Raw genomic sequence first — 10,482 nt, 5'->3', positions numbered from 1 at the left:
GGGGGGGGGGCTTATGGGTAACTAATTTGTTTTTCAATAAAGCATAACTAAATGTGACCATGGAGCTTTTGCTATAATACAGACGTATGTTGTGAAGACTATGACAGATTTATCTGCTCTACTACAATTTGGACAAACCCATGGCCGCCATGACTACCCATCTTTCAGCGTCTCGGGCACCTTTCCTGGACCCATGTTTTCCTCCTATGAGCTATTCCAACACCAGGCTCTGTTACCAGGAATGGACTGAAAACACACAATGTAAAAACTGCATGGATATATATTTAGGGATTGATTAACCAAATCCCCAGAGTTTTTCATAAAACAGGAAGATTTTCCACACCGATGACACAGAAATTGCTTGGAAAGCTGAGAAATGTCTTCAACGTTAAAAGTCCAGCTGAATGTCACCACACCTATTCGGTATCAGGATGATGTGTACGGCTTTAGGCCTGCTGCATAGAACAAAACAAATGAGCTCTGTTACACTGGCACTCCCAGCCAGCCTTCGATGGCCGCACAACTCCTGCAATAAGCTCCAGGAGCTGCAATCAATCACCTTGGTCTGGGAACATCGAGCTGCACTTAGGACAGAACAGCAGGTGACATGAAAGTGCCGGAAATGTCTCAATGGCCCAAAATTCCCCTGATCGTTTTATGGCACTTCCCAAAACTTCCTTATTTGCCTCAACACACCAATGAACCACTTGTTGTTATACATTCCTGAGACTTGTTTTTTAGGATATAAATTAACGTCATAATGGAATTTAATTGTTTTTTAGAAAAAGGATTGAAAATTATATTAGCATTTATGCTGATCATAGAATACTGCAAAGGAATGCAAGATAACGGGTCAAATTCAGATAGCTACACTGTTTGCCTTTAATGCTATCTTAATTATTACATTTGTGTCTCATATCTGCATAGTGCCCATTTGATGATAAGGTGCTGCCACCATCACCATACAAAACTCTCACTCTCTTATAGCTTACTTGCCCTTCTTGCCTGCTCCTTCCTTGTTGTCCAACCAGAGCAGTGGTGATATTAAAGCCCCAGTCATGTGATGGTGTTTTGGCTGAGCAATTGGCTGCCAGACTCCAAATACTGATAAAAGTTTGCTAGTACTCTAACTTTCTGTTGTGTCTGCAGGAGACCATGTAAAGCTTTTCTCCAATGGGACATAGCAAGAAAAATGAGAAAGGGGGTTTAAACGTTCTATATTTATTCCAAAAAATTTTAAAAAAAGTATTTGCTATTATTATTATTATTATTATTATTAATATTATTATTATTAAACAGTATTTATATAGTGCCAACATTTTACACAGCGCTGTACATTAATAAAGGGTTTCAAATGACAGACACAGACAGTGACACAGGAGGAGGGGAGGAACCTGCCCTTAAGAGCTTACAATCTAGGAGGCCATTCATATAGTTTAAAAGATTTGTAATGTCCCGCTGTGAGATGTACACTACATACATCAATGCATACTATACCTGTATAATACATACATGTTACACGCAAAGTACCCATGTCCTGAACATGCATATGCAGCATTTGTCTACATGCAATGTACAGAGCACACCTGCAAGGGATAAGTTACCTGCTCACAGTCAGTTCTGTCTGCTCTCTGTGTTGCTGTTCTTGCCGGGAGTGTGCGATCTGTGCAAAGTCACTATTGGGAGTGTCTCTCTCTGTGTATTTGTAGCCTGCAGGAAGAAGAGGAGGGAGCATGGAGAGGGCGTAGCACAGGATTCATAATCATGCTTACTGTACGCCTGATTTACCAGCAGCATGAGGCATCATGCCAGCCATTCGTGCTCCCATGACAAGTGCCAAAGAAAGTACCAGGATTCATTTCATCACCTCACATATGGGAAATGTTCAGCCTCCAAACAATACCCATTCAATAGAGAAACTGATAAATTGTAGCTGTAATTAATATTTTTTTATTATTATTAATTATTAATAATAAACAGGATTTATAAAGCGCCAACATATTGCACAGCGCTGTACATTAAATAGGGGTTGTAAATGACTGGACAGATACAGACAGTGACAGGTGACAGGAGGAGGAGAGGACCCTGCCCCAAAGAGCTTACAATCTAGGAGATAGGGGAAGTATCACACAATAGGAGGGGGATATGGAATGTTGGGAAGTAGTGAGGGTTTAGGAGACAGAAGAAGACAGGTAGGTGAGGTTGAAGCGTTGGGTTTTAAGGGCTTTTTCAAAGGAGCAGAATGTAGGAGCAAACAGAAAAGGACAAAGAAGACCGTTTTAGAGAGTCCGGGGCAGTGAGGAAGTCTTTAGTAGGTCATTGGAGGAGTGAAGAGAGACCGGTCCAAGGACTGACCCTTGGGGATCACCAACAGGAAGGAGTGTGGAAGAGGAAAAATTACAATTAAAAGAAACTTGAAAGGAGCAGTCAGAGAGGTAGGAAACAAAGAGAACAGTGTCACCAATACCAATGTAGTAATCAGCTGAATATACCAAAATTCAACTCCACTGTTTTTGAATTAAATAAATCCAAATTTTTGATGGTCTCTTATTGGCCCTTTGGTGCTTTCACAAATGTGAAGATGGCCACTTTTGGAGGAGGAGCCTTTTGATGTCAATTTGAGTAAAATATGAAAAAGACACAAATTTCCTAAAACATATCTTAACCAAAAAATAAAGTATATATAAGGCCAAAACTTCTAGGGAAAACTTAAATTGTGGATTTTTTATTTTTATTCCCAGCGAGATTGGTGATAAAAGTAAGAAATTGCTGAAGATAGAGGATGGGGGGGGGGTTCATAAAACCTTACTATGGATACAAAGGGAATTTCTCTATCCAGGAACACAGTGTGAGTCTCACAGCTGGCTGCTTATGAATGAATGCAGCGTGGGAAAAATCCTCAGATTTTCCCCACGGCCGCGTTCATTTATAAACGCAAGCTGCATGACTCACTCTGAGATGAGGAGCATCGCAGCTGCATTTATGAATGGAGCCATGAGAATCCTCCTCTCAGTGAGAGATCCCCTGGCACTACAGGATAGAATGAGAGCTTGCCCTCATGTTGACCTGTAGTGCCCAGGGATCGCTCACTGACAGGAGGATTCCCATGACTGTATTTATGAATGAAGCCACGACAATCCTCCTATAGTGACTACTGATGGTTTCCCAACCCATCCGAACATCCATAGCCAGCACAAATAACCCCTGCTAGCACCAGAATACATCAGTTTTGTAGTACAAAAGTACAAGGTCTGTCTATGAAATAACAAAACTGTGTTTGAATCTTTATCACAAAGCAGTGAGATGAATATGATCTCATGGCATGAATGTGTAAACTTCTTGCAGGACAAACACTGGCACTCCCTGCTGTTTAGTTTGTTGTCAGTCACTGTTTAACCCCCCTGTCGGTATTCCCAAGTGTGGCTCGGAGTGAACGTTATGTACCAAAAGTGGTAACTCCACACTTGGGGTAGCATTGAAAAAATCCTACCTGCCCCCCACGATCCAGCGGCATCCTCCAGCGATCCTTGGCCAGCTTCTGCATCGCATCCTCGGCTTGATCGATGTGATGTGTGAAGCATCGGTGGCCTTTCCTCATTTGAACATTTCTCTCTGACCTTGAAGGTCCCTGACTTCTTACTGGAAAATTGACCACATCCATGGCTTCCAAAAGGCATCTCACCAGCCCAAAAGCTGTTTTCAAACAGCTAGAAAGCAGCAATAGTGATTTAGAATCACTTGTGGAATTGAAAGATAGTGATTCACCAGGAAACTTGTCATCTGACAGTGAAAGTGAGCACAGCAATGAATCTGAGTTTGAGGTCAGTGATGTGCTAACATGATTCTCTATTGACCTTGGTAAGGCTCAGGCAGTGCCCGAAAGGTTCCCATTTACTGGAGCACCTGGTGTGAAAATAGATGCTGAACTTATTAAAAAAAACAGTTAGCTGCTCCACTTTTTAGGTTTGCTAGAGGGAGAAAGTGGAAACCAGTGACCAAAGATGACATTTGGCTATTTCTGGGCTTATTGATACTTCAGGGAGTGGTGGGCAAACCCCTGCAGAAGAGGTATTGGTCTACCAGTACATTTTTTGCCACTTCATTCTTTGGCACAGTCAGGTGAGAGTACAGATTTACCCTGATCATAAAATATTTACACTTGCCAAACAACAAAGAATTTGATGAAACTACTCATAATGCACTAAAACTAAAACCAGAAAGAGACATCAGCATAGATGAAAGTCTAATAGCCTACAAGGGGAGGCTCGGCTTGGTGCAATACAATGCATCAAAGAGAGCACGATTTGAGTGAAATCCTACATGCTGTGCGAATCAAACTGGCTTCATATGAAAAATTCAATCCAAGATACAGCAACTATGGAATGGCAACTTTTTCTGTTCTCTCACTCATTGAGCCATAGCTAAATCAGGGCTATTGTGTCACATCAGACAACTTTTATACTTCTGAACTTTTTGAGTTTCTTCTGCAACACAAAACAGATGCGGATGGAACCGTTGGGGCTAACCAGCACAACATGCCATCAATTTTTGCAAAATGGAAGCTGAAGACAGGAGAAATGGTTGCCTGGCAGAAAGGCAAAATGATGGCCCTGCAATGACGTGACAAGAAAGATGTGTGCCTGATGTGTACAGTTCATTTTGCTCCACTGTTATGGTGCGCACAAAAGGTGGGAAAGAAATCATGAAGCCACAAGTAGTGATAGACTACAATAATACCATAGGAGGTGTTGACAGAGCCGATCAAGCAATGACATTCTACCTAGCAATGAGGAAACAGCAAAAGAAGTACTACAAGAAGATCTTCAGGCATCTTCCTGAGCAATGCTTGTGAAATGCCTACAATCTCTCCAAACAAAAGAGTGGTGTGTGTCATTCTGGCTTCATTTGGAAAGTTTCTGAATCTATTGTCATGAACCACAAAACACCATCAATGGCCGTGAATAGACCTGGACGTCGCGCTTTTGCAGTTGTCCACCTGGAACGCATGACTGGTCGTCACTTCACAGACTACATCCCACCAACTGGGAAAAAGGCAGCACCTACAAGGATGTGCGTAGTTTGTTGCTCGAAAAAATATGTCAGTCGAAGGAAGATCAGAAAGGAAACCAGGTTCTACTGTCCTGATTGTGACATTGGACTTTGTGCAGTCATGTTTCAAAATTTACCATACCCTGGACATCTACTAGACCAATATGCAGTGTCTACTAATTTATCAATATTATTGCACCCTTGTTTGGACAAATTTTAGTGTTTTTGATTTGATTAAATTATTAAATTTTAATATTTCATTATTTTTATAATTATTATTTAGAGTTATTTAATATAATTAATGATTTGTGTTTCAAACTTTATCATATTTGGGAGTTATTCCTAAGAATTACAGGCCTAAAAAAATTAAAACAACAAATTTCCATGCAAAAAAAATGCACCACTTTTGACTTTAAAAAAATACTGACATAATCAGATCGCCAGGGAAGTTAATGCTGTTGTGTTTCCCCTCATGTACAGAAATCATGAAAAATTTAAAAGTTGGAGAATGTATCAATTTGAGATTTTTTTAGAAAATTTTCACGCCAGATCAAAAAGAGCCACGAGGAAATTTGCGCTGAACAAAACCATAGTCACCGTAAACGCCTTCATCACCAAGAATCAAAAAAAATTCCAAATTCACAGCCATGCTCATCGTATTTTGTGACATGAAGGGCGTCATTTTGGCAAAACGGGTTCCAGAAGGCACAACAGTGACCCAATATTATTATAAAGAAGACAAAGCTGAGAGAAAGTCTCACACAGCACTTTCTGTGAGACAACAGACACATTACTACGCTGGAACATCAATTTTCATCAGATTTGGCACCTTGGGACTTGAAATTGGTGATTAAAGGAACACACTTTGTGTCAATGATAGCAGTAATAAAAAAACTTCAGATATCTTGAAACATCAGAAACTGATCTGTTCTATGCCTTCCACTAGTGGAAAACAAGCCAGGATCAAGTGCTTAATTGTAAATGGGTAGGAAATTAAAGGGGCCAAGCATTAGAATTGTCATATAAATAAATAAAAGTCAGTTAATTTATCAGTTTTCTTATTCAACAGACAGACCTTGTATAAATACAAAGGGACAGACCTAGTCCCCCAGTAGACTTAGGCTACGTACACCCCCAATAATTGTGGCTGCAAACGAAAAGATTAACGACTGATCGTGTGATAACCGTTAACAAAAAAGTTAGAGAATGATTTCACAAAGAGTTTACAAAAATCCTATTTTCTGCTTTTACATTTATGCTTTCTTAAGAAACCTTGAAAGCTACCACTCAGCAAAACCAGCACCATTTGATTCAAGCAACTTCCATCCTTAATGATGGCATACATTAAATGAAAGAAGCAGCCATCCTTTACTAAATTCTTCATTGGTGTCCTCCAAGCTTGAATCTGGAGGCACTCCACCAATGAAGCTGGCAATATAAGGAGTATATAATTGTGGCCATCATGCCTGCTTTAGCCTTAACCCAACAGAAGGTCCTTCCCTCCAGCAGCTCCCACTCCTGATCTAGACAAGAAGAATAAAGCCAGATCACCGTCCGGACCACCACTGACACGAACACCATTTGCAAAGACAACAGTTGATTCCTGCAACCATTTAGAAGGTAACCTCTGGTTCAGGTAAAACAATGGTGCCCAACCTTTTTTCATCAGGTGGCCACAGTGGACATTGGAATAAAACTTACGGGCCACAATGCAAACCAACATTAAAGATGAGATGGCAAATCCGGAATTTCCGAAATGGATACTTCCAGAGAAATGTAATTCATGTGACAGATAGCCAAGGGGTACATGTTCTTACTACTACATCTTCAGGTCCCTACATCTCCCCATTCCTGAAAATTTAGGGTTCACAGAAGGTAAGTGGCCAGCTATGTGTGATAGGGTAACACAGTATGACAGGTATAGTTTTTTAATATCTTGTTATGACGCCGGAGCAATAACATTTAAGGGGAGTTAGCCACTAGAGCACCCTACTTATCAAATATTTCCCTTTCTCTAATGTTAAAGAGAAAATAGGGTTCACAGAAGGTAAGTGGCCAGCTATGTGTGACCAAGTAGCACGGAGTCTTGCACTTCCAGTTACATTTCTCTTTTCTTACAGAGTAATTGGGGATCATAGAGAGTAAGGAGAAAGCTATGTGTGACAGGGTAGCATGATATGATGAGTAAACCATTTTAATAGAGAAGGGGGGGGGAACCAAAGGCCTTTCCTACTGGTTCCCACATTTCCAGTTGCCAATATCCCTCTGTCCCAGAGAAATTAGGGTACAGAGAAGGTAAATGTCCAGCTATGTGTAACAGGCACCCCACTAGCTGCTTAGTCCCTCGCAGTGTTTGCAGATTTCACTCCAGGCAGCAGTGAGTGGTACTGAGCGTCTCCCCCTAGGCAGGGTTCTATGGCACGAGGAAGGGGTAGCATATATATATTTGTTGGGCTCCCAGGCCCCACTCTACAACCTTGGGAACAAAATCAATCCCGCATCTCCACACCGAAGTTAACACCACTTACCCTCCATTAACCAATTTTGGAGACCCCATACAAAAGATGGCTCTCCACACTTCATTACTTTTACACCCATGTACACAAACCCCATCCCTGACCTCACACCACCACTGCGCCGCAAGTGTGACTCCTTACACTTGTGCGCGCCCCTCCACACCCGCAGGGCCCTCTCTATCCCTTTTTGCAATCCCAAAGTGCACAAATCATTCTCTACCGCATTGAAGTGTACACCATCACCCCTCAAATGCAGTGGAAAATCCCCCTCTAATTCCCTATGTCTCACCAGAATCCTTCTATTTCTTGCAATAAACCTCCCCACCTCCCTGTTCACATTAGCTCTAGCCTTATTTAGCTGAACCACTGACCTTGCCTATCTCCAACATGTCCTCGCCACTATGTCTCACCACACTACTATAATATTCGAAGACGTACGAAATCCCATTTGATATGCCTTGTTAGTTCCCTTATTGACCTGACCCCCAATTCATTTCCACCTGCATGAATTACTATAACTTCAGGTGGCCTATCCAACCTAGCAAACCTATGGATCTCGGGTAACACTTTATAACATTCCTGGTACCCCAAACCATCAAATCAGCCCCTCCTCATGGGAGATCCCCAGCTGCTGTCCTTCAGGCCAAATTGCCACTCGCCTAGCACTCCAGCAGATGTAGGAATGTCCCACAATCCAGTTCAAACATGGAACTGCTCCTGAATGAAACAAAAAACACAAACAGGAAAAATGTGCATTACCCCCTCCTATCATAATATACACTTGGTATATTTTTTTTTTTTTTTTTTTTTTTTTACAGTCCCAACCGGGCAAACATCTCCCCCCACAGCACCCATTTCCAGCTTAAAACCACAACCCTCCTGATCAGTTTTTGATCGCCGAACATACACAACCACCTTATCTTCTGACCAGGCAACATCGTCCACCAGCACCTTTCCAACCCCTGACTTCGTCATACTTACCGATTCCCCAATCCGGAATACATCATAAAATGCCAGGACGAACGCAGTACTAAACAGCACCACTTCATACTGACACACATACCCTTCTTAAATGCTCTTGGAATGCTGTCAGCAGTGCAAACAACACTGGTCGAGGAGTGTAAGAAGACACCTGCCCCTTCCGACATCCCTTCAGTGCCTGACGCGCCACAAATGACTTAGTCACATCCTGCAACCCCCAACATTTGAACCAAAAAGCCAAACCTGACATTAACCTGGTCAGTGCCGACACTGACAACCCTTCTTCAATTTACTAACAAACATGGGTACTCCTCCACTGACTGGCCCCATCCTCACTCACCGCAAAACTTGTGCGACTCCTTCCCCACCACCACGTAAGCCTTCCAACTAGACTGAGTGACGAACTGCTTAGGCAATGACATCACAATCCCTTTACAATTTCCCCAAATGACCCTGTGCTGCTTCGCCTCTGGTGCCAGCTCGCGAAACCTCTGCCACTGCAACCGAGATAAAGCATCTGCCACCATGTTAGACACCCTCGGAATGTGAACCACCGACAAATATACACATTAAATCACAAACACAGCAGGACCAAATGCCTGAGCAGTCTAAGAAAACTGGTCATGATGATGCTGACCACTTATTCACTGCTTACACCACACCCATCCCACTGACAACACTATTGGGAATAACTCCAATATCACTAAATTAGTCACCAATCCAGGATTTCACCCATACCTTTGGCCACTCCCCCACACACCATGCCCCTTCAAAATAGGCCTCATACCCATTTGAATCAGCAAGGTCAGTGAACAAATCTAAATCTGGTGTACTTACTGGCCCCGTCATCCACAATGCCCTGCCATTGCATTCTTCTAAAAATCTTTTCCACACCACCAGGTCCTCCTGCAATTCCTTGGCGAGTCTCACAAATTGATTTGGGCACTGAACCCCTGCTGTTGCCAAACATCTTGAAAATACCCTGCCCATCGGTATAATTTTGCATGCAAAGTTAAATTGCCCAACAGCGATTGCAGCTGGTGCGAACAACTTTTTTCTACCCGCCACCTCTACAATCTCCCAATTTGTCCTCTGGCACCCGAAATTCCATTGCCATAGTATCAATCACTATTCCCAGGAAAGACAGCTCCATCACAGGACCCTCATTCTTTTCCGGGGCCAACAGAACCCCAAAACGGTCTGCCAAATATTGCATTGTGCCCAACAGCACGCTGCAGATACATGACCCTGGGAGGCCCACGCAGAGGAAATCATCTAAGTAGAGCAGCACAGAAGAAACCCCCACCAAATCCTTTACTACCGATTCCCAAAAAGTACTAAAAGTTTCAAAAGGCACATGACACTGAGCGGCCCATTGGAAGACAGCGATCCACAAAGAACTTCCCCTCCCATGTAGAGCCCAACCACCTCTGACTCTGGGTAAGAACCAGAAGCAGGCGAAAAGCTGCCTCTATTTCCACCTTGGCTAAAAGCGCTCCTTTCCCATACTTCTGAACCCATCTAACGGCCTGATCAAATGATGCATATAACACCAAACACAGCTCGGGATGAAAGATTCCATTTTGAAGCTTTATATAGACCCAATAGAGGCACCACCAAACCGACGAATAAGGGGGTCCATAAAAGGCCCCGCCATGCGCCCCAAACTTACTTTTTTGTACAATTTTGACCTTACAACCTCAGGGTTGGCCAACACTGATTGGAAGTTTTTTTGGCACCAAGGGCAATACCAGCATTTTACATGGAATCCGGAAACCTACTGCAAACCTTTCCCTTAGCACCCGCACCGCCTCTTGATCCAGGTAACTAGAAAAGACAGCATCCTTTCTAGCCTCACTGGGGTCTTCCCCTTTTCCCGGACCATCTCCCCTTCTTTGTCGCACCTGTTGCTCACATTTTTTGACACTATGTGGTC

General features: G+C 42.7%; 1 protein-coding gene across 1 annotated transcript in view; it reads right to left on the bottom strand.

The window, feature by feature from the left end:
* The window catches only part of LOC140332321 (von Willebrand factor A domain-containing protein 5A-like), a 40,415-nt gene extending 38,702 nt beyond the window's left edge, over positions 1–1,713 (bottom strand). Inside the window, exon 1 of the mRNA XM_072413585.1 lies at positions 1,605–1,713. The gene's annotated coding sequence lies outside the window, so the exon portion shown is untranslated. The remainder of the gene's footprint in view (positions 1–1,604) is intronic.
* Between the last annotated feature and the right edge of the window lie 8,769 nt (positions 1,714–10,482).

This window comes from Pyxicephalus adspersus, chromosome 6 (genome assembly GCF_032062135.1).
Source record: "Pyxicephalus adspersus chromosome 6, UCB_Pads_2.0, whole genome shotgun sequence".
NCBI classification, from domain to species: domain Eukaryota; kingdom Metazoa; phylum Chordata; class Amphibia; order Anura; family Pyxicephalidae; genus Pyxicephalus; species Pyxicephalus adspersus.
This window is presented reverse-complemented; position numbering and strand designations above follow the sequence as displayed.